The sequence below is a fragment of the Panthera uncia genome, chromosome B4, assembly GCF_023721935.1.
Source record: "Panthera uncia isolate 11264 chromosome B4, Puncia_PCG_1.0, whole genome shotgun sequence".
Classification (NCBI taxonomy): Eukaryota; Metazoa; Chordata; class Mammalia; order Carnivora; family Felidae; genus Panthera; species Panthera uncia.
The window spans coordinates 41,464,329-41,487,070 of NC_064809.1; the positions used below are offsets into that span (position 1 = coordinate 41,464,329).

The following is a 22,742-nucleotide window of genomic DNA, read 5'->3' on the forward strand; positions in this document are numbered from 1 at the left end:
ATTGGTAGTAGGAAAGGACATGCAGAAGGTGAGAAATTTAAGGCAGAAAGGGGAATAATGGATGGAACAGTGTCCTGGATCATGGACCATAAGTTTGAGCCCCACATTAGGTGTAGAGATTACTTTTAAAAAGTAAATAAAATCTTTATTTATTTTTTTTTTAATTTTTTTTAACGTTTATTTATTTTTGAGACAGAGAGAGACAGAGCATGAACGGGGGAGGGTCAGAGAGAGGGAGACACAGAATCTGAAACAGGCTCCAGGCTCTGAGCTGTCAGCACAGAGCCCGACGCGGGGCTCGAACTCACGGACCATGAGATCATGACCTGAGCTGAAGTCAGACGCTTAACCGACCAAGCCACCCAGGTGCCCCTAAATAAAATCTTTAAAAAAGGAGAAGGACTTATTGCAATAGAGCAAGTGACAAATTATGATGGTTTTCACAAGGGTGGTGCAGTGGAGATGGGAGAGTAGAAGAAATCTGGGATATTTGGGAGGTAAAGCTGACAATACTTGCCATTGTATGAAAGGTGGAAGGTGTGAGAAGGAGAGAAATCCTGAATAGTCCCTAGCAATTTGGCTTTTGCCATAGGGCAATGGTGATCATGTTTACTAAGATGGAGAAGGCTAAGGAAGGAAAACATTTGGAGATTTGGAAGAGGAATCAGTACTCCTATTTTGGCTACGCTTAGCTCAAGTTGCTTTTTAGCCACTCAGGTAAGAGAGATAAGACAGGCAATAGATTCATGACTTTGGAAATCAGGAGGCAAGTCAGTAATGAGAAACTTACTGCCTTACAGTTACAAAGCAGCTCATTATATGTTCAATAGCTCTAATTACTAGAAAGTTCTTTCTATGATATTTGTAATATAAATGTGATGCCTACTTCTCTCGGGATACTGAAAAGTACATATTTGGGGAAGCACACCAAATATTTGGAGACGACGTTCATGTTCTACCCATCGTCTTCATCTCTAACCTTCATTACCTTGTTTCCAAATACTTCATCATCCTGGTCACACCTTTTGTGAAGTAGGACGCCAAGGGACTTAAAGTGACCTGGATAACATATCCCAAACATAGGACCAATAGCTTTCTGACTTGTTATTCTTTCAAAACTACGTTTGGGGCCCCTGGCTAGCTCAGTTGGAAGGGCCCGCAACTCTTGATCTAGGGGTTGTGAATTCAAGCCCCATGTTGGGTAGAGAGATTACTTAAAAATAAAATCTTTTTTTTTTAATTAAAAAAAAAATGTTTTTATTTAGTTTTGAGACTGAGAGAGACAGAGCATGAGCAGGGGATGGGCAGAGAGAGAGGGAGACACAGAATCCGAAGCAGGCTCCAGGCTCTGAGCTGCCAGCACAGAGCCCGACGCGGGGCTCGAACTCCCAACCCGTGAGATCATGACCTGAGCTGAAGTAGGACGCTCAACCGACTGAGCCACCCAGGCGCCCCCCAAATAAAATCTTTTTAAAAATACGTTTATGGGGCGCCTGGGTGGCTCCATTGGTTGATCATCCAACTTCGGCTCAGGTAGTGATCTCACGGTTCGTGAGTTTGAGCCCCACACTAGGCTCGCCGCTGTTAACACAGAACCCACTTCGGTTCCTCTGTCCACCTTTCTGTCTGCCCCTCCCCCACTTACACTCTCAACAAATAAACATTAAAAATTTTTTTAAATATGTTTGTTCACTTTTTATAATTTGTCTCTTTCTTTTCTTGCTGTCATTAGTGTGTTAGGGTCCCCTCCTGTGGCATAAGACATCTCTTCTAATTTTCTTCTAATATGTTGCCGCTTTGGACATCAGGTAAAAAAACTTATGCTCTGTATCAGATATTAACATTTTGCATTGTATGTTTGCAATGTTTTCTAGTAATCTAAAAAGAGAGAGGGGTGCCTGGGTGGCACAGGCTTAAGGTTAAGCATCCGACTTCAGCTTGGGTCATGATCTCATGGTTCCTGAGTTTGAGCCCCGCATTGGGCTCTGTGCTGATAGCTCAGAGCCTGGAGCCTGCTTCCGATTCTGTGCCTCCTTCTCTCTCTGCCCCACCCCTGCTTGTGCTCTGTCTCTCGAAAAAGAAACATTAAAAAGTAATAATAAAATAAAATAAGTTAGTATTCCAAATAATTGAGTTCCAGATAGGTGAGGTCTTTCACCCAAGGATCTCATTAGAGATTTTCCAAGGGAATGGTTCTCACTCATCAGTGACTTTGCTCCCCAGGGACATTTGGTATTTTCTGCAGACATATTTGGTTGCTGTTACTGTGGCAAAGAGAATGTTACCGGTATCTAGTGGGCAGAAACCAAGGATTCTAGTAAACATCATACAATGCACAGAACTGCCCCAAAGACAAAGCCCAGAATAGTACCTAGATTTAGAAACGCTGGTCTGTGGTATTTCTCTGAATTTTTTTAAATAACCTTATTGGAAAAAAGGTTAGGAAAACCTTCGGTAAAAAAACTGACACGATGTACTTAAACTTAAATTAATTCTGCATCCAATTAATTAGTACTCCTTCCTTTTGTTGCATGCAACTATCTGTTAGTAATCTTTCTAGAATTGAAGGGGAAAATAATGAAGCCCCACCTTTTTTCACTGAAAAAAAATTCATCACTCCAATTTCTTTTGTTTTTTAAGTTTACTTTTTCATTTTTTTTTTGGTAATCTCTACTCCCAACGTGGGGCTCGAACTCACGACCCCGAGATCAAGAGTCACGTGCTCTTCCCACTGTGCCAGCCAGGCGCCCCTCCAATTTTTTTTTGGCACCTCTCTCAGTCTCCGCAATTGTTAGAATATTAACAGGTGGTCAGTGATCAAATCTGGGCATTTCTATGTGCATTTATTTAAGGCAAAATTACACTCTCACTTTTCTCCTTGCCCTTTCTGGCCTTTACTTTCTCTGGTCCATACTTTGTTCATTTTTTCCGGGAGAAAGGTCGTGTTTCTTGAGAAGAGGAATCACCCTGCTTTTCTTCTGTCATCTCTTAATATGAGATAAATACAATACAAGTTGAACTAGAAGCTTTGTTCTCCTTATCTTTTGGGTGCCCCAGTGAGGCATGCAGCTATTTTGGGATGTGGCTTTACTACTTACTACTCACTAGTTTGTTACCAGCGAGTCAGACGGCGGCAGAAGTCAGTGTCCTGTCACTGGTTGTACTTAGAGGTAGAGGTGTGGGAGACAGAAGAATGTAGTTGGGTGCACGTCCTCCGCCGTGGGAACATGCCAGTCTTCCTGGGGCTGTTTTGTTTCTTGGTATTGACTGCAGGTGTCAAGATCAAAGGGGGAATAATGAGACAAGAGTAAATTCTTCATTCTCTGAGTACCTGAAAGGAGCAGGGCTGAATCGAAACTAAAAAGTCAAAGGGAAGGGATGCCTGGGTGGCTCAGTCGATTAAGCGTCCGACTTCAGCTCAGGTCGTGATCTCACGGTCTGTGAGTTCCAACTCTATGTCGGGCTCTGTGCTGACAGCTCGGAGGCTGGAGCCTGCCTCAGATTCTGTGTCTCTCTCTCTCTGCCCCTTCCCCGCTCACACTCTGTCTCTGTCTCTCTCTCTCTGTCTCTCTCTCAGAAATAAACATTTAAAAACAATTTTTTTAAGTCAAAGGGAAGAAATAAATTCTTTCCTCAGCCATACCCTAAGACAACAGCCAGGTAGTTCTTTTTGGATGCTTCTAAATTTTCAAATTACACCTGTGTTACCACTCAGAATCTAGTGGCAAAAGTCAGCCTTCCCCAGTATCTTTGTGTTTAGAGCTGGAAGTTCATTCATTCATTCATTCATTCAGATATTTATTGAATGTGTCTATATGTACCAGGTACCTAAATGAACCAAGGAAGCTTCTAAAAATATGGAAATTTCAAGTGTATATTTGAAAGAGGAATGATAAGTGAATACCCCATTAATAGTCAAAATAGTCCTATAACTTACCACCTTTCTTCCATGGTAATAAGCCACTAAATATTTGTATAGGCTGTCTATTTGTGGAACTCTTGAGATTGCAGAGAATAAAACAGCTTGGACCATCTTTTAGAATGAGAGGCCCAAGACACAGGTTGAATGACTTTATTAATTCCTAGATGGTGGGAGCACAGCAGGTCACTACCGTAGACTGAACTACTACCTGGATTTTCTAATGTTCAACCTTGTCTTTGCTCTGAAAATAGCACTGAGAGAAGATTGTTTACAGAAAATGCAAAACCACCCCAGGTTGGTTTCTATCCAGAAAGCCTTGTGATTGCAACAATGGACAGGAAAGTGAAATGAAACAACGGAATTTGGAGTTCAGGGGTGGGGTTGAGAGAAGCAATGGAAAGAAGAGATTAGAAAAAGCAATAGAACGAGGAGACCATATTTTAGTTGGGACAAAGCATATAAGATAAAAGTGACAAGTGGGGCGCCTGGGTGGCTCAGTCGGTGAAGCGTCCGACTTCGGCTCGGGTCATGATCTCCCCGTCCGTGAATTCATCCCGCGTCGGGCTTTGTGCTGACAGCTTGGACCCTGGAGTCTGCTTCGGATTCTGTGTCTCCCTTTCTCTAACCCTCCCCCGTTCATGCTCTGTCTCTCTCTGTCTCAAAAATAAACATTGAAAAAAAAATTTTTTTTTAATAAATAAAAAAAAAAGGTGATAAGTCTGGTATCTCCGGAGTACAGGTAGTGTTGTAAAAAAAAAAAAAAAAAAAAAGGAAAAAATGCAATAAGATTTTCCTTCATTCCACACCCAAGGGCTTACAGTCAAAATAGCATGTCTGGTATTCAAAGACTCCAGCAGCGTAGCCTGAACTTGCTTTTCCAGCATTCTCTCTCACTAGACTCCTATAGGCATCCTGCTCTTCAGCTCAACTGGTCGAAGCACTATTCCCCAACCTTCCACACCAGCTTCCTACCACCATACCTCTGCCAAGGCCATTCCATTTTCCCAAAACGCCCTTCTCTCATGTCTACCTGTCTCTTACCTTACTCGTCTTTCAAGATCTACTCTAAATTCTGACTCCATGAAGACTTTCTCGATTCTTCCCGCACAAACAGAATCTTTTGGCTTCCTTCAGAACTTTTTTTATCTTGTCCCCTCCATGGCCAGATCGTAATCAACTTCTGGGGGAAAGGGGGGCACTTTGGGTCTTCTGCATTACTCAGCCGTGCATTTTGTAGGCTCTCTCAATACATGTTTATGTGTATATCTTCATTTTTCTCAACATTGCATTAAAAAAAAAAAACTCATTGAAATTTTTCTGTATTTAGAAAACCATTGTTTCTTACTGTTTTTATTAGATGTTGTCTTATCCAAAGATGGAGAGGTCCAAGTAAGAATGCAGCTAATGGGCGAAAAAGTAGAGTGAAATTGGAAGAGGCCAAGTTTCTGGCTAGGGAGTGGGGACAAGTCTGACTTTAGGTGAAGGGAGATATTGGAAAAGAGGGTGGGCTAGACAAAAGGAGCATTAAGAAGATGGCTTATAACCTGGGATAAATGCAAAGAAAAGAAAAGAGAGCAAGAAAGAGAAGGAATTGTAGAAAATTTGAGGTCCAAATATTTGAGATCCAAATATTGAAAAGATGGGAGGAAGAATAGTCAAGAGACTAAAAGTGTTATGTCTAAGAGAAAGAGCCCAGCCTTTGGTTGTCTTTGGGAGGTCCTTTCTGTGTGCAGGCAAGAAAAGGAAGTGAAAAACAACATAGAAGTAAGGGTGTCCTCTGTATAACCTCCCACTGGTCCCTTCGTTGGAAATAGGAATGACTCAAAGAGGTTACATATAAGGATAAATAAACGTTTTCTTGGAATTGTTGCTGTTCACGGCAAAGTTCTGTGCGAAGCTGTTTTCACCAGAATCCTGTATGATCTGGTTCAACCCCTGACTGTGTGTCTCCTCCCCTCCTGTGTGTCTATGTATATTTCAGGTCCCTGGATTTGCTTATGTCTGTTGCCTTAGAACCTCCACTGTGTGCCTTTTACTGGGCAGTATGTCTCCACCCATTTCCATAAGTAAGTTGTTTATGGCATCTTATCACCTGTGCAGTTCCTCCTTGGACGGTATCAGGTCTTATCTGTGCCTATGTCTTTTCCTTTTGCCTTAATCTTTTATTTTTCTCTATGCACTCTCTCCCATTCCGCTTCTGTCACTGCCTTTCTTACCAACTGGCTTACTATGATTTCATCTCCATGGCAACCCCTCCCTGGGGAAGAATGAGGGGAAAGGGAAGTAAGAGAGAGCCTAGAATAAATGGACAATGAGAAGCTGGATTGGAGTTGAGGGCAACCTTCTGTCCTGGAACAGAATAGAAACAAACCATGTAGATGGATTGCAGCCAAGTCACACAAAACCTTAAGGGAACACAAATTGGGGGGCCTGACCCCAGCCCCTGTTAGCATACTCATTCAGCAGATTCCTCCTATTTATGCCAAGCTGTCATCTGTTTTTCCTTCTCCTGTGATCCAGATGAACTATTCTTTCTTTCTCTGTTTCTAGGCTTCATAATTCTTGTACAGTTATAGTGTCTGATACGTTATAACTTGACAAGTGATTTTCTTAAAGATTCACGAGTATTCACGTTGGAACTGCAAGGTGGTTCTTTTGAGGTCCTACAGCTTTTGACAAGGATTCCTTCTGGACATTAAGTGATCGTTAAGTGATAATAAAGAACACTTGGAGTGGCCTTAGAAAAGGACAGAAAAATCTATTTAATGATACTGTGCACTCTCGTGTAGGACCAGAATGTTAGACAAGAGGTTTATTAAGTAAGAAAGAAGGTTTCACAAACCACGGGATTTGTTTTCCATAAGGAAAGTGAAGTAATGGAGTCCTTCTTTCCAATGATCTTTAAAACCGAGTAGTTATCTGTGTATCTGTAAAGGAAATTGGCTAGATCGGTGTATCTCAAACTTTAAGCTCCTTTTTCCCACTTGCTTCCCTTGACCTTAACCTGGAGAGCTTGTTAAAAGATAAAAGTGACACCTGTGGTGACAAATTTTTGAGCCCCACCCTTAGAGACTGGGATGGTGTTGTCCTGGGGCTGGAGGGAGGGATGGTGGAAGGGGTATGAAGTTGTATTTCTAACAGGCTCCCTGGAGACGATGTAGCCGATCCCTTGATCACCTGTGAGTAGCACTGGTGTAGATGGATTCCAAAGTCAAAGAATACAGTTGACATACAGAGTACATAAACGTGTGGATATCGCCTTACTCTTGGATTAAAAGTATCTTTTTCTTGGGGAATGGAAAAGCACAGATGAGCTAACTCAGGTTTTGTTTTTTCCTGCCCATTTATTTGCAAGCTGTGATACCCATTTGACAGCTTTCTTTGCTCTGTAGAGTGACGGACAATCCCCGTTTGCTCACGGCCTTTCAGTGCCAAAACTGGGACAGTCCAGGGCAGAGTGGACATTGGGGTGATCTCTCTGTTTACACGAGGCTAGTGAAATAAGAGGACTATAAAAAGAAAAATGAATTTGACTAAGAAAATGTGGTTTCTAGTCCTAATTTACAATGTATTAATTTTATGACTTTAAATTGGATGTTTAAATTTTCCCTATTTCCGGGCGCCTGGGTGGCTCAGTCGGTTAAGTGTCTGACTTCAGCTCAGGTCATGATCTCACAGTCCGTGGGTTTGAGCCCTGTGTTGGGCTCAGTGCTGACAGCTCAGAGCCCGGAGCCTGCTTTGGATTCTGTGTCTCCCTCTCTCTCTGCCCCTCCTCCACTCTCTCTCTCTCTTTCTCTTTCAAAAATAAACATTAAAAAAATTTTTTTAATAAATTAAAAAAAGAACAACAAAATGAATTGATGATGGTAGAAGTAAGTATAGTGGTTACCTCCGGAAAGGGAGACTTTCCCTTTGTCGTAATATTCGAATGTCGAATATTTGACGTAAATATTCACCCAGCTGTACTGGGTGTAATGTACTTAACATTAGTGCATTTTTACCTGCTTTATTATATGTAAAAAAGAAAAAAAGAAGGCATAAAGAAAGAACTCACCCTCAGTTCTGACCCCACTAGAAAACACATTCTTGTTCTTGAAATTTTTCTAACAGCCCCAACACTGTCAGGCTTGGCTTTGTGACTTGAACACCTAATATGTGGATTTAGAGGTCATCTCCTTGTTCAGATATCTTGCTTTCTAGACTTGAGTAATATATGACAGTAAAGGGAAGTGGAAACCCTTTGTCACTTGGTCAGGAAGAGGGCCAGGTTTACATCAACATTGCAACAAATCTTTGTTTTTATTGTTCCTTTTCTTATTTTTCATCTTGGTGCCGGTAGGCCTACTTTTCTTAGATTGGCTTTTCCCCTACCCGCCCCCCCCCCTCCCCGGCCCCCAGCACACCCCTCATGTGTGCTGCAGGGGGAGGGGAGGAGTGGTCTTCACTTTTTCTTTGTGTCTGTCCCATCAGTAGCCTACTTTGGCATCTTTTCTCATGTGTCTCATTAAACTGAATGGTCCATGCTGACGCTTCCTTTTAAGAGTCTATTCCAGGGACTCACATCCGGTGCCCCTTGCCAAGGAGACTTCCAGTAGCTTTTACAGCTGTATTCCCAGACTTGACTTGTTTTTGAAATGTGCCTGTGGCATTCCCACTTCTGGGGAAATCTCCCTTGCATAGTCCTCTCCCGCCCTCCTTTCCTTAGCAACGATTCTGCTGTGTTTCATTCACCCTCAGCCTAGCTTAGGTAAAAAGAAAACTTTCAAAAAAAGAAATCTATTTCTCAGAGGATTAATCAGGTGACCAAGTTGTCTGCGGGTCTAAAAAGGAGAGATTATCAGAAATATATGAGTGGAGAGATAACAGAAACCATGAGTTGTATGATATGTCCTTTCCCTTTTAAACTGTGTTGCTCTAGTTTCTTTCTTTTTTTTTCTGTAACATCAGTGTCTGTTTCATAGAAGTTACTTAATAAATGTAATGCATGGGGAGAAATATAAGGTGCGTCTGAAAAATGACACAGTAACCACACCCAGAATCAGGATGCTAAGGGAACTTTCTGAGATACAAATCTGTGGATCAGTGTTTGCATGGGTGTGTATATCTGTCAGAAGTCATGATCTGTGCACCTAAAGTGTATGAATTGTATATATTTTATACGTAAAACTGACTTTTAAACATAGAATCAAAATGCTGCAGGGGCATTAAGAAGAATCTGTAAAGATCCGAGATCAGGAGAAGTGTGAAATGTGGAACCTACATAGAGAAGAGGGGATCAGAGGTGAGAAAAGAGCAGAAAAAATGAAAAGACCAAACCAGACATGGGGCTAAACAGACATGGTTGTCGGGGCAAAACGGAGGAATGGGGGCTTGCAGACTGACCCTGCTCAGTGATGCCGAAAGGGATGTTTGGGGATTAGTTGTGCAGAACAGAAACACCTGCCCTGGAGGCAGAACTCTTGTCTAACCTTTTGCATCTCTCTAGAGATGCCTCGAGTTCCTGGAAATTGCAACTTTGGCCAGTGGGGTGGGCAGGCCTGCGTGCCCCTCGGGGCTTCGCGCAGCTGCGCGGCGGAGCGGAAGGGCGGGCGCGGCGGGTGGCGGGCTCGGAGCTCAGCGTCACCTTCTCGTCACTGCAGGGGACGTGCGGGGTGGCACGGCGCCCGCGGCGCGCTCTCGGCGCGCGCTCATCCTGTCCCTGCCCAAGACCTGGGAATCCCGGCGGAGGGGCCCGGCCCCAGAATCCCCCGTACACAGGGCTTTCCTCGGTGTCTGCTCTTGGGCCAGTTTTGGTCAAGGAGGGAATGCAATGAAAAGAATGAAAGTGGAAAGGGGCAGGGAGAGCTCAGGAGAAAAAAGACTGAGCAGAGTGCAAGGCTGGGGCAAGAGGCGACCTGGAAACCGGGCAGCCCAATGTGTGTGAGAAGGAGGGAGAAAGGGCAGTTAGGGGAGGAGGGGGACTGAGTTGCCATGAGAAGAGTCCGTCCGAGGAGAGCAATGATTTTGAACTGATGAAGATGCTGAGTCGTGGGGTCGCCTGGGTGGCTCAGTCGGTTAAGCGTCTGACTGGATCTTAGGTCAGGTCATGATCTCAGGGTTTGTGAGTTCGAGGGGGCAGCCAGCGTCTGGCTCAGGGCTGACAGTGCACAGCCTGGTTGGGATTCTCTCTCTCTGCCTCTCCCCTGCTCATGCTCTCTCTCTTTGCAAATAAATAAATAAACTTTTAAAAGGGCGGGTGGGGGGGGGTAGATGCTGGGAAGGTGTGGCATGATTGGGAGTGGAGAGCATCAAAGAAGAGAATAAACTTTTATAAGGAAATGGAGGAAACGCAAGTTGCAGGTATAAGGGCCAAGGGCAGGTTGCCCCCAAACGTGTCACTTCAACATATTGATTATTTTAAATAAAAGTGACTTAAGGGAAAAAAAACGAAACCTTACTTAAGAAAGCCTATGCAAGAAGGACACTCAGACATTCCTCTGTCTCCCTGAAAGCAGAAAATAAATCTCCCATGTCAAAGGTAGCTTCCCTGTACCAGGAGGTAAGGAGACATCCTTATCGCCAGAGGTAGGAAATTTAGAGCCCAGAAGACTGTATAAACAACCTTTGTTACTTTGTACTAATTTACTACCCCCCTCCCCCCACCCCAATTCTGTTTAAAATTCCTTACTAATTGAAGCTCCCAGTTTGCCCTGTCAATTCCTCAGATTTTTTGTCTCTTTGTCTAAACAGTGTAAAAACTGCCTACCTTTGTTATTGTTTGAGGTCTCAGTTTCATCATGGGGCCTCTGTGTGCACCTAAGAAAACTTTGGAGTTTTTTTCCCTCTGATTAATCTGTCTCCTGTAAATTTAACTCTTAGTCCAGCTGGAAGACCTTGAAGGGTAAAGGAAGCATTTCCTTCCCTTCACAGGCAAATAGGAGTTGTTTTGCATGCTGCTTGCTCTGGACCTAGAAGTTGCCTGAGAGGAGAGCAAGTAGAAACCAGGAAAAGGAAAGAAATCGAAATCAAGGTCTCCCCTTTTCCTGCCTCAGTTGCCTTACTCTTGAGGTGTAAGTTCCTCTGTGTTTATCTTTCTTTCCCTTCATGTACTATGGAGAAAAACAAGCACCATGTTTTCAAAACGAGGTGATTGGCTCAGTTGGTTAAGTGTCAGACGCTTGATTTCGGGTCAGGTCATGATCTCATGGTCGTGGGACTGAGCCCCACGTTGGGCTCTGAGAAAAAATTAAAAATTAGAATAAATAAATAAAAACGAAGTGATTTACGTATCATGACATTCTATTTGTGAACTGTATTTTAGTTATGCACTTGGTAGTATCCTTTCATGCCACTTGATGTAAACTTTTTATGACTATGGGTAGACACATACAGCCTCTATGTGTCTTCAAAACAGTATCTATCGGGGGTGCCTGGGTGGCTCAGTCGGTTGGGCGTCCGACTTCGGCTCAGGTCATGATCTCGCGGTCCATGAGTTCGAGCCCCGCGTCGGGCTCTGTGCTGACAGCTCAGAGCCTGGAGCCTGTTTCAGATTCTGTGTCTCCCTCTCTCTCTGACCTTCCCCCACTCATGCTCTGTCTCTTTCTCTGTCTCAAAAATGAATAAACGTTAAAAAAAATTTAAAAAAAGAGAGAAAAAACAAAACAGTATCTATCGTATCGTAGAAATTCAGTCATTAGCAAATTCAGTTCTGGGGGTGCCGGGTGCCTCAGTCGGTTAAGCATCGGACTCTTGATCTTGGCTCAGGTCATGATCTTGGAGTATGTGAGTTCAAGCCCCACATCGGGCACAGATGGCCCTGATGGCACAGAGCCTGCTTGGCATTCTGTCTCCTCCTCTCCCCCCCTCACCTGCTTGTGTTCTCTCTGTCTCTCAAAATAAATAAACGTGAAAAGAAAAAAGAAAATCCAATTCCGTTCCACCGGAGACGCATCGATTGTGCCACATTAAAATCTGAATTTGCAAAGAAATGAATTAGAATAGTCATTTGTATTACAGAATTATGCAGGGCTTCAAAAAATTATTAGAGTTTTACTTTTTCTTTATAACAAGCTCCCATAGTATATTTAAAAATATGACTCAGGGGTCTCCTGGGCGGCTCAGTCGGTTGGGCGGCTGACTTCGGCTCAGGTCATGATCTCGCAGCTCTTGAGTTCAAGCCCCGTGTCGGGCTCTGTTGTGACAGCTCGGAGCCTGGAGCCTGCTTCAGATTCTGTGTCTCCCTCTCTCTGCCCCTCCCCTGCTCGCGCTCTGTCTCTCTCTCAAAAATAAATAAACATTAAAAAAATTTTTTTTAACTGTTTAAAAAAATATGACTCAGCATCTAACAGTGACAGAAACCAGTAAGTATAGGATCGACAGATTAATGATCTGTATTTAATAACGTGTTCTTTTTATAATGATTTACTCAGAGACCTAATTCCCCTAAGGTCCTTATTCCTCTGCTATTCACATCCCATTTCTCACCCATCACTTCATTGAATAAACGGGCAACGGCGGTGGTAACATTTTGGCTCCGGTTTCCATCCCCAACTTTTGCAACTTGCACTTCACTGGAATAAGGGGTATTAGAAGCTGGGGAAACCTCTGGCAACAGTTTAGCGCTCAGTACATTACTGTACACTCCAGCCATCCTTCCATCCTTCTCGCCTGCCCCATCTTCAGTGGTTGTGTAAAACTCAATGTGCCTGCTCCCCTTTTTGGGTGGTGTGAAGTGACCATGCAGCTAAGAAGGACAGGGACACAGGACTTGAAGATTAGCCACCAACCCATCTTTATTAGCTGCTTTCTCTAATCCAGATCTTAGTTTTCCTCTCCCTAATAATTCGGAGGTCGCTATGTTCAAAATGGCCACTAGGCTCTGGAAAACAGTGTGGAGGTTCCTCAAAAAATTAAAACTAGACCTACCCTATGACCCAGCAGTAGCACTGCTAGGAATTTGCCCAAGGGATACAGGAGTGCTAATGTACAGGGGCACTTGTACCCCAGTGTTTATAGCAGCACTCTCAACAATAGCCAAATTGTGGAAAGAGCCTAAATGTCCATCAACTGATGAATGGATAAAGAAATTGTGGTTTATATACACAATGGAGTACTACGTGGCAACGAGAAAGAATGAAATAGGGTCCTTTGTAGCAACGTGGATGGAACTGGAGAGTGTGATGCTAAGTGAAATAAGCCATACAGAGAAAGACAGATACCATATGTGTTCACTCTTATGTGGATCCTGAGAAACTTAACAGAAACCCATGGGGGAGGGGAAAGAAAAAAAAAAAAAAAAAGAGGTTAGAGTGGGAGAGAGCCAAAGCATAAGAGACTCTTAAAAACTGAGAATAAACTGAGGGTTGATAGGGGGTGGGAGGGAGGGGAGGGGAGGTGAAGGCATTGAAGAGGGCATCTTTTGGGATGAGCACTGGGTGTTGTATGGAAACCAATTTGACAATAAATTTCATATATTAAAAAAAAAGAAAGAAAAAAAGAAATATTAAATGTAAAAAAAAAAAAGCAAAAAACAAAAACAAAAAACCAAAATGGCCACTAGGGATTTAGGCATTATGGTATACACTGTGTTTCTAAATAAATAAAAAGAACCAGGTGAACCTATCAGCCCCCCCGTGAAGCAAGGGAACCCGTTTGAGAAGGCACTTTCAACACTGGTAATGTTCCTCCCATGCCCTGTTAGAAAGCATGAGAGAAAGGTGGAGAATGAATCCCTATTTCCTTTTGCATCTCCAACTTGGTAGGCCCACTTTGTTTGCATTCCCTAACAAGAAATCCCCAGGGGGTTTTTGCTACTCAAGCTGTCTGTATCCCACCCGGGTGTATTCTATTCTCCCCTTACTCTAATCCAGCTGCACTGTCCTTTGCACTCCTTCCCCTGACCTGGACCTATGTAACCCTGGGTTCTCCCGATTTAGGAACTATTTCACTTGATTCCTCCATTGTCTAACTCAGGAGCTGGCAAATTTGACCTAAAGGGTCAGATCCTAAATATTTTAGGCTTGCTGGGGCCCCGTGGTCCGTGTCATAACTATTCACCTCTGACATTGTAGTGCAAAAGCAGCCACTGACAATATGTAAATGAATGAGGGTGGCTGTGTACCCGCAAAACTTTACTTATGGATGCTGGAATTTGAATTTCATATAATTTTTTACAGTGATCTCTATGGCCAACATGGGGCGCGGACTCATGACCCCGAGATCAAGAGTCACAGGCTCCACCAACTGAGCCAGCCAAATGCCCCTGAATTTCATGTGATTTTTACAAGTCACAAAACATTATTCTTTTTAATTTTTTCCAACCATGGAAAAATGTCAAAAGTATTCTTGCTTTATAGGTGGTACAAGAACCGGCTCCCCAAATCCATTACTCCTGAAGGAGATGCTGCCTTTTTGCCCTTTGGTATTTTTTGTTGTCAGAGCCAACGCTGATGAGGAACAGGAGCTTTCTGTCCCTCACGTCGCCTCCTTTCCTGCTCTCCTCATCTCCTCTCCATCTATGAGGATCTTCTTGCTATAGCCTGAGAATAAAGACCCTTACTGCACCACTAAGGGGGGATGGCTCCCTTTTCCCACAACTCTTGAATAACCACATATCGTCAGCCTCCAGATTTATTGCACCCCAGCCATGCTTCCTGTTTATGACCAGCGGCTTAAGAAGGGATCAAGAACAAGCTCTATTTCTAGGAGGAAAGAGATGGGGGTGGGGATAGGGAAACACTGGCTATCCCAGATACTTTGCTGTAAACCTACATGGACTGTATCTTTCTTGTAATATACAGCAATATAGTGTAGAAGTACAGTCAGGCAATTAGCTTTGCCCTGAACTGTGGTCCTTAAGCAAATTACTTCTAGATTTCTCACGGGAAATCAGGATGGTAATACTAAATTTAAACTATTGTTGTGAACTGTAAACGAAGTAACATGGTAAGAACCTGGCACTCAATAAATACAGCTTCAATTACTACAGAGAAGAAAATTTGTGAGCTTCTCACATGTAATTAGAGAATCTTTGGAAAGTGTTTAAGTTCTTTTTTTTTTTTTTTAATATGCATACCTGTATTTTTTTTTAATGTTTATTTATCCCTGAGAGAGAGAGAGAGAGAGAGGGAGAGAGAGTGCAAGCAAGGGAGGGGCAGAAAGAGAGGGAGACCCAGAATCGGAAGCAGGCTCCAGGCTCTGAGCTGTAAGCACAGAGCCTGACGCGGGGCTCGAACTCACGAGCTGCGAGATCATGACGTGAGCCGAAGTCGGATGCTTAACTGACTGAGTCACCCAAGGCGCCCTGAAACTGTTTAGGTTCTTAAAAGTAATGAAGATCGAGACTTTCATTTGTGATTTGCAGTAATTTCTTTATCTCTGAGCATATATATGTTCGACTCTTAAGTAGATATGTCTGTTTCTTTTTTTTTTTCTTTGTGGATGCTTACATGACAGTATATACTGGGCACTGTTGTGTGTGACTGATTTAATCTAATCCTCATAACCAATCTTGAGAAGTAAACTATTATTGCCTTCATTTTACATATGAGGAAATAGAAGCACAGTGGAGCTAACTGACTTTCCCAAGATCACACCATATAAGTAGCAGAGCTAGAGTTCAAACCCAAGATGTCTGGCCCCAGAATCCATGGTCTTAGCTACTGTTGTTTTAAAATAATTTTTTAGGGGCATCTGGCTGGCTCAGTCGGTTGGGTGTCTGACTTCAGCTCAGGTCATGATCTCATGGTTCGTGGGTTCCAGCCCCACGTAGGGCTCTGTGCTGACAGTGTGGAGCTTGCTTGGGGTTCTCTCTGTCCCTCTCTCTGGCCCTCCCCACTCACGCTCTCTCTGTCTCTCAAAAAATAAGCATTAAAAGCCTAAAGAAAGAAAAGAAAGAAATTTTTAAAGCAGAAATAAAAAGTAAAAATGTACTAAATCATATTAAAGCTAATTTGTCAACCAAATAAAAAAAAAAAAAGTAAAAATGTGTGCATAACCCCAATACACATTTAAGCTCCATGCAAGCAGAGAATGGAGTTCTCCTACCACCTTGACCACAATACCCTTAGTATCTAAAACTGGGCCTGGCAACCTACAGATCCGTATGAACGAATAGATGAATTAGCCCTGACCTATATCCCATCATGGATTTTCCAGGCCATTTGTCTTTCTTCCTTATTCTTAGTATAGTATTAATTAGTTAACTAATTGATACCTCTTCCCTCTAATAGTATTAAGAGGGAGAAAGCCAAAGAATATCAATAGAAGGCCCCGAACCCTTAAAGGACCACTGAACAAGGGTCCATGAATTTAATGGACTACCTTTTTCCTTTAATTTTGCAAAAACGTGTAAACTTGTTTATTTCCAATTATCTGAAAATACCCATTTATATGTAACCGGAATTAAACTGGATTTAAAAAGCCCACCTGGAACCTAATATTTAAAGAATTGAGATTGTGATTTTAATCAGAGTAACTCTCCCACATTTGAACATTCATACGGTTACAGGATCGTAGGGACAGGCTATCAAAGTCACATTTTTTTCCACACATTTTTTAAATAGGTACATAATCATGCAATAAGTTCACATCCAACCATTCAAGAAGAACTCGGGTTTTACACACCCAGGAGATTGTACAGATTCGTGTCAAATAGGGAAGAACCAGAAAGGATGAAAAACAGCCAAAAAAGGGAGATGAAGATATTGCCTACATCCCTGGTAGCATCAGCACGAAAATACATTCCGTGGGAGGAGGGGAGAAGCAGAAGAGTAAAAAAAAACGACAGGAACCTTTGGTCACCCTTGAGTGATGGAACTGGTCGCTTAGGAGATTTGGCAGACGGTCTGCAAAGCACGTCTGCACCAGCTTACGTAGCCTCAAAACGCAAGCAGGCGGGGCTAACCTACAGGGTAGCACAGCCGAGAAGAGATTCTTGGGTTTCTGGGCCCGCCTCATCCAAATATTCCAGTGACTTCTGCTTCAATTCGGGGCTGAAAACAAGAAGGCTGGTGGCCTCAGCTATTTGAAAAGAAGATGTGTAAATTAGGGAAGCTGATTTTTCACTGCCTAGAAAGATTGCATGGCACTTGTAAATGAAGCACGTATGGGAGACATAAAATTATTATAAGTAGAGTGGCTAGAACACTGCCTGGCACATCATAAACACTGGATGAAATTTGTTGAGTGCATGTAGTATGGACAGTTCTGATAAGGAGAATCCACGGTTCTCAGTTCAGCTCAAGCCCCCAGTGCCTCACACATCTCTTCCGTGATGAGTTGCTGAAGGCCAAAGCTAAAATATGTGGCTGTTTGGAGGAGTGAAGGTGGAGGTTTTTTAGTCTCTTCCCACTATGTCTGTCCTGTTAGGAGGGTTGGTCATACTTCTCGCTCAAGTACCCTAATAATAAATGGCGCTGTAACTGCTTTCTCTTAACCTACCCCCTGCTAGGAGGGAATTAGAGCCTCTGGCTTGAAAAAGATCTTGTTCTTTGTGATCCCACCTGGAGCTCAGACCATCTCGGAGTGGGAGGGGAACTAACTTGAAAGCAGACAATGCCTGCGGTTTCCACACTGCAATTCCACCGATGACCCAGAAACCCCCAGATTCCTCCCCTCCCCCTTCCTACCATAGCCGATGCTTGGCAGCTCCTTCGGCTGTTTTCTGGGTCTTGTACTCCCTTTTTGAGACTGTCATAAAAGCTTATGGTCAGAAAAGTACACTGAAATGCAACTTTTGCATTGACTTTCAGGGGGATTGTGTCCATCTCAGAACCCCATATTAATAAATGCCACCCCAGAGCTTCAAACAGCCTTTTTCTTCCTAGAGAACTTGATGGATTTTTTTTTTTTTTTCCTGAGGACCTGGCCTGTGCTGGGCAGGAGGGTCACCAAAGTTGGGGAAGTAAGTGTCCTGCTGAAAGAAGGCAGAAACTTAATTATGAAACACTGCATCGAACTGTAGTGGCATTGCTCCTTACGCCATCCACAGATTGGCCCTTGGTTATGGTTTTTTGAAAGGGTGGATATGAGTCAGTGTGAACACTTCACTTATCAGTGTTTAGTAGCTGTCTTCCTGTAAATGAGCCAGGCAGGGGTATCCTGGTGATAGTGTCAGACTAATAGCCACAAAGAGAACAAAAGACATTTATGGTTTTAGAGCATTGCCGGAGTAAACTTAAGGAACTTAAACAAAGCTCTTTGCTTCTTGCAAGCAGAAGTCTATGTTTTCTATTAGCGATTGTACAGAAGTTGACATTTAAAATACTTGTTTGTGATCCATCAGTCACACTCCTTGGTATTTACCCAAATGAATTGAAAATCTACATCCACTTGATAGAGAACTGAGGGTTGTTGGAGGGGAGGTAGAGGGGGGGATGGGCTAAGAGGGGATGGGCATGAAGGAGGGCACTTGTTGTGATGAGCCCTGGGTGTTGTATGTAAGTGATGAATCACTAAATTCTGCAACGGAAACCAGTATTATACTCTGTGTTAACTAACTAGAATTTAAATTCAAATTTGGAAATAAAATCTACGTCCACACACAAACTTGTGCATGAATATTTATAGCAGCTTTGTTTATAATTGCCAAAACTTGGAAGCAACCAAGATGCCCTTCAGTAGGTAAACAGATAACAAGCTGTGGTACATCCAATGGAATATTATACAGGGTAAAAAAGATATGACCTATAGAAGAAGAGGTAAAGAGATAAAGATAAAGATAAAGAGATAGCTCATAAAAATGAGCTATCATGGGGTGACTGGGTGGCTCAGTCGGTTAAACATCTGACTTCGGCTCAGGGTGTGATCTCATGGTTCGTGGGTTCAAGCCTTGCATCGGGCTCTGTGCTGACAGCTCAGAGCCTGGAGCCTGCTTCCGATTCTGTGTCTCCCTCTCTCTGCCCCTTCCCCACTCACACTCTGTTTCTCTCTGTCTCAAAAATAAATGTACATTAAAAAAAATTACGAAAAAAAAAGCTAGAAATGATTATGGTTAGTGAGGAAGGCATGTCAAAAACCAAGCGAGCGTGAAAGCCAGGTCTCTTGTACCCGTTAGTCAAGTTACGAGTGCAAAGGAAAACTTATGAAGGAAACGAAAGCACTATGCCAGTGAACACAGAAATGATAAGAAAATGAAACAGCCTAATTACTTATATGGAAAACTTTTCAGTGGTCTGGATAGATGATCAAACCAGCCACAACATTCCTTGAGCCAAAGTCTAACCCCGAGCAAGGCTCTAAGTCTTTTCAATTCTATGAAGCTGAGGGGCACCTGGGTGGCTCAGTTGGTTAAGCCTCCGACTCTTGGTTTTGCCTCAGGTCACGATCTCACGGTTTGTGGGTTTGGGCCCCGCGTCAGGCTGTGCCGGCCTGCTTGGGATTCTCCCTCTCTCCCTCTGTCTGCCCCTCTCCCACTCTCTCTTCCCCTTTTCCTCAAAATAAATAAATAAACTTTCTTTTAAAAATAAAATAAAAATCCGATGAAGGCTGAGAGAGGCGAGGAAGCCGCAGGAGAAAAGTCTGAAGCTAACAGAGGTTGGTTCAGGGGGTTTGAGGGAAGAAGTCATCTCTATAACATAAAAGTGCACGGTGAGGCAGCAAGTGCTAACGTAGAAGCTGCAGCAACTTGTCCAGAAGACCTAGCTCGGATAATTAATGAAGGCGGCCACGCTAAACAGCCAACCAAACTTCAGTGTAGACAGACGGCCTTCTACGGAGAGAAGATGCCACCTAGGACTTTCATAGCTACAGAGGAGAAGTCGGTGCCTGGCCTCGAAGTTTCAGAGGACAGGCTGACTCTCTTGCAAGGGGTAATGCGGCTGGTGACTAAGCTGAAGCCAGTGCTCGTGCACATTCTGGAAGTCCCAGGGCCTCAAGAATTCTGCTAACTCGACTCTGCCTGTGCTCTGTAACTGGAAGAGCAAAGCCTGGAAGACAGCACATCTGTTTACAACATGGTTTACTGAATATCTTACCCACCGCTGAGACCTACTCCTCAGAAGAAAAGACTTCTTTCCAAACACGACTGCTCATTGACAACGCACCTGGTCACCCAGGAGCTCCGATGGAGATGTCTGACGAGATTCCTGCTGTTTTCAAGCCTGCTAGCACAACAGCCATTCTGCAGGGCGTGGACTGAAGAAGTCTACTTCAAGTCTTATTTAAGAAATACATTTTGTGGGGCACCTGGGTGGCTCAGCCGAAGCATCCGACTTCGGCTCAGGTCGTGATCTCATGGTTTTTGGGTTCGAGCCCCACGTCAGGCTCTGTGCTGGCAGCTCAGAGCCTGGAGTCTGCTTCAGATTCTGTGTCCCCCTCTCTCTCTGCCCCACCCCTGCCTGTGCTCTGTCTCTGTCTTTCAAAAATGAATAAACATTAAAAAAAGTAAAAGAAAAAAGAAAAAAGAAATACATTTTGTGAGGCTTTAGCTAGCAGAGACAGTGATTCCTCCGATGGATCTTGGCAAAGTAAATTGAAAACCTTCTGGAAGGGATTTACCATTTTAGATGCCATTAAGAACATCTGTGATTCGTGGGAAAGGGTTGAAGTATCAACGTGAACAGGAGTTTGGAAGATGGTGATTCCAAATCTCTTTGATGACTTTGAGAAGTTCAAGCCCTCGGTGGAGAAGGACCTGCAGGTGTGGTAGAAACAGCAAGAGAACTACATCGGAAGTGGAGACTGAAGCTGCGACCGAGTTGCTGGAATCTCAAGATAAACCTTGAACAGATGAGTTGCCTCTCGCGGATGAGCAAAGAAAGTGGTTTCTCGAGATGGCATCTACTCCTGTTGAAGACGCTGTGAAGCCTGTCGAAATGACCACAACCGATTTCGAACATTACATATATCTGAGCTGATAGAGCAGCAGCAGGGTGTGAGAGGACTGGTTCCAATTTTGAAAGAAGTTGTACTGTGGGTGAAATGTTATCAAATGGCATCGCATGCTACAGAGCAATCATTTGTGAAAGGAATCAATCAATGGGGCCAACTTCACTGTTTTCTTATTTTAAGAAATTGCCATGGGTCATGGGGGGCGCCTGGGTGGCTCAGCTGATTAAGCAACCGACTTCGGCTCAGGTGATGATCTCGCAGTTTATGAGTTCAAGCCCCGCGTGGGGCTCTGTGCTGACAGCTCAGTGCCCGGAGCCTGCTTCGGATTCTGTGTTTCCCCCTCTCTCTACCCCTCCCCTGCTCACTCTCTGTGTCTCTCTGTCTCTCAATAATAGATAAACCTTAAAAAAAAAAAAAAATTTAAGAAATTGCCACGGGTGCCCAGCTGGCACGGTTGCTAGAGCATGAAACTCTTGATCTGGGGTTTTCAAGCTCAAGGCCCACGTTGGGCCTACAACTTACTTAAGAGAAGAAGGAGAAGGAGAAGAAGAAGGAGAAGGAGAAGGAGAAGGAGAAGGAGAAGGAGAAGGAGAAGGAAGGAGAAGGAGAAGGAAGGAGAAGGAGAAGAAGGAAGGAGAAGGAGAAGGAAGGAGAAGGAGAAGAAGGAAGGAGAAGGAAGAAGAAGGAGGAGAAGGAAGAAGAAGAAGAAGAAGAAGAAGAAGAAGAAGAAGAAGAAGAAGAAGAAGAAGAAGAAGTTGCCACTATCACTCCATTCCTTAGCAACCACCACCCTGATCAGTCATCAGTCATCAACATCAAGGCAACACTCTCCATCAACAAAAAGATTGCCACTTGCTGAAAGCTCACATGATGGTCAGCATTTTTAAGCAATAAGATAATTTTTTAATGCTTTTATTATGTGCTCTGTCAGCACAGAGCCCGACGTGGGGCCTGAACTCATGAACTGCAAGACCATGACATGAGCCAAAGTCGATTGCTCAACTGACTGAGCCACCCAGGTGCCCAAGCAATAAAATACTTTAAATTAATGTATGTACATTGTTTTTTTTTTTATCAGACACAGTGTTATTGCACATTCGATAGACTGTAGTATAGTGTGCATATAACTTTTTGTGCCCTGGGAAACCAAAAAAAAAAAAAAAATCATTTGACTTGATTTATTATGATATTTGCTTTATTGCAGTGGTCTGGAACCGAACCTGCAACCTCACCGAGGAATACCTATGTATGACATTCTACAAAAGGCACTACTATGGAAGCAGTCAAAACCCTGGTTGCCAGGGGATGGGGTGTTGAGGGGAGGAGGGATGAATAGGCAGAACACAGGTGTTTTAGGGCAGCGAAACTATTCACTATGATACTGTAACGACAGATACATGTCATTACATGTTTGTCCAAGCCCACAAAATGCACAAGACCCAGAGCGAACCCCGTGTAAAGTGTGGACTTTGGGTGACTCTGATGTGTCAAGGTAGGTTCATCAGTTGTACAAATATACCCCACTAATGTAAGATGTTAATAATAGGAAAGTCGGGATGGTATATGGGAACTCTCTGTACCTTCTGCTCTGTTTATCTGCAAATTTAAATTTGCTCTCCCTAAAATAAAGTACTAATAATAAGAATAATAAAACCCCCGAACACTGGTTTATATGTTTCTCTTCATCCCCTTCCATGAGACCTTGAAGACAGAAACCAAATCCTTTGCATCTTTAGAATCACAGAATCTAAGGATGGAAGAGGAGGAGAGTGTCCTATTGTTAGCGCAGATCCTAAAGTATTCACATGTCTAAAACAAAACTCTTGTTTTTTTTAATTTTGTAAGTTTATTTATTTGGAGAGAGACAGAGACAGTGTTGGTAGGGAGGGGCAGAGAGCGAGAATCCCAAGCAGGCTCTTCACTGTCAGCACGTACGCCACACGGGACTCGAACTCACGAAACCGTGAGATCATGACCTGAGCCCAAACCGAGAGTCTGACACTTAACTGGC

General features: G+C 43.4%; 1 protein-coding gene across 7 annotated transcripts in view; it reads left to right on the forward strand.

Annotated features, from left to right (window-relative positions):
- Nucleotides 1-22,742, forward strand: part of SLC2A3 (solute carrier family 2 member 3) — an 87,691-nt gene that overhangs the window by 29,607 nt on the left and 35,342 nt on the right. The gene's annotated exons all lie outside the window — the stretch shown is intronic.